This window comes from Cannabis sativa, chromosome 2, assembly GCF_029168945.1.
Source record: "Cannabis sativa cultivar Pink pepper isolate KNU-18-1 chromosome 2, ASM2916894v1, whole genome shotgun sequence".
Classification (NCBI taxonomy): domain Eukaryota; kingdom Viridiplantae; phylum Streptophyta; class Magnoliopsida; order Rosales; family Cannabaceae; genus Cannabis; species Cannabis sativa.
The window spans coordinates 82,255,013-82,257,172 of NC_083602.1; the positions used below are offsets into that span (position 1 = coordinate 82,255,013).

At 34.0% G+C, this 2,160-nt stretch overlaps 1 long non-coding RNA gene across 1 annotated transcript; it reads right to left on the bottom strand.

Moving 5' to 3' along the window:
* Positions 1-612: 612 nt before the first annotated feature.
* On the bottom strand, positions 613-1,086 carry LOC133034049 (uncharacterized). Its single transcript, XR_009686009.1, has 3 exons — positions 982-1,086; positions 833-882; positions 613-724 (listed from the first exon to the last, which is right to left on the bottom strand). It is a non-coding gene; the product is annotated as an uncharacterized LOC133034049 (long non-coding RNA).
* Between the last annotated feature and the right edge of the window lie 1,074 nt (positions 1,087-2,160).

Genomic DNA, 2,160 nt, shown 5'->3' on the forward strand with positions numbered 1-2,160 from the left:
AGTCCAAATTACAACTAAAAATCAAATCAATAGTTTGATTACTCACCTAAATAACAAAGGTTGCCTTCTCAATAATAACTGCTACAATTGTTGCCTTTTGGTTTACTTCTTACAAAAATTGTTTAATAGACTACTTTTATGCTATATGATGAGCAAGTTTCCCATGTTCTTATTATAGCAGGCGTCAGAACTTACTAACTTAATGTAGAGATCTATAGTATAGGCAGATGAGATTATAGTGATTATTCTTATTCTAATGGTGAAAACTGAACTTGATATCTCTTTCCACATTATCAAATCCACTAAAAAAATAAAGAAATAGAGACTATCATTCAATACCCAAAATTGAAATAATTGAAAATAAAATTTGGATAAAAGGATGTTGGAGCTATACTTTACCAATTGGGCTCGATTGAGCTTCCCCAGCAGTGATTCTGCTTAATTCCATTGCTTCCTTCAACAACTCCGACTTGATCTTCTCCATCTCGATTGGGCTCTTCGCCAATTCCTTATTACCACTACTCCCCTCAATCTCCGTCCATCTCACCCAGAGTATGTTCTTGAGAATTTTCGTCCTCAGTTGAGATCTTGTAACAAATTTTTTAAGAAATATTTCAAATGAGTAAGCTAGTCAATGTCAAGCGAGATCTTGAAACCACTACAGTCTTATCTGCTATGACGATCTTTAAGTTCCATTTTCACTTCTTTAGGCAGGTTGGCTAAGCTAATAAGAGGAAAAGGAAGGACCCACAGTGATATTTATTTAGTTATGTTTTCCACAGTTATATATCTAAGTGCTCAAATAGAATGAAAGTCGATTTTAGAAACATACCGAGGAGAAAGAAGTAGAAGATTTCGCCTCAATGTATTATACCCTGGAACCTACAGGAGAATTTACAAATCGAACATTTTCTTTTTAAGTACATGAGTATCAGAAAATAGGAATTAAACATCCACTTTGTTAATACTTGTTAAAATTACCTGATTGAGGAGATGATGGAATCCCACAGCGCATTGAAGAATACCATGGATGAGAGTTCTAGAGGTCTCTTCAACTCTGTTCCATAGAGTTTCAAGAAAATCATGGCACCTATAATATTCTCTTTTAATGAAAATCTCTACTGCCTCATCGAAGCTGCAATTCTCGGCATCCTCTTCTTCGTGGTCGTTCGAAGGAGAGAATCGGTAAAAAGTACGGAAAGAATCGGAATAGGCAGGGAGTTTTAGTGTATTGTATTGGGAAGGAAGGAATTGAATTTTCATGCGGGGAGAAACGGAATAAGAAGAAGAAGAAGAAAATAATTTGGGACGATGGAATGAGCGATTGAGAGAACCTGATGTAATTTTCTGTATGTGGTCTTCCACATAGAATCCATTAATTCTAATTCAGAATCGAACTCCTAGCCGGTAGTGGTGCGATTTGGGATTTGGGATTTAGTTAGTCGGTCGAGACCAGAGAAAAAGAAAATGTAATGGAGATAGGACTTGACTATTGAGAGAAAGACTAAATGGAGATGGCTAATCGTTGTCCCTTAAAGAATCGTAATAGGGTTTTGTTAAAGAAGAAAGAGGAATCGCAAAATGTATTTTGGTTCTTCTCCATTAAAGTTAACAGAATATTCTTTTATTTTTCACACTCCTAATATAAAAAATTAATCTCTATAAATACATGACCATCAAAAGTGATGCAATCATGAGCATATTTAATATATCTATAAAAAAAATATAAAGAAAAAATAATGTGTGCTTTTTGTTATGCATGATATATAATTTTATCCTCAATATATATATCACAGTAAATACATTAATAAATATAAATTAATATGAGTAAAAAAATACCTGATATTCAAATGGAGAGTACGACACAAATAATCTAAACCGAAAATAAATGATAGCAACCTACAAGAAGAACGACATTGAATGATAGTACCCGTGGAAAACGACAATATTGAATGTAAACAACAATAGGGTTGGACCACTGAAGCCAAAACTCGGCCTACCAAATTTCATTGGAGTGTTCCTCCAAACACCATGACCATGACTATATGATTGTAGAAACCACCATGCATGAAATGAAATCTTATTGTGATAATAACCAAAATATAATTCGAGTACGAAATGATGAGCCACGTATTTAATGCCGGGTGAAAAGAACAATAT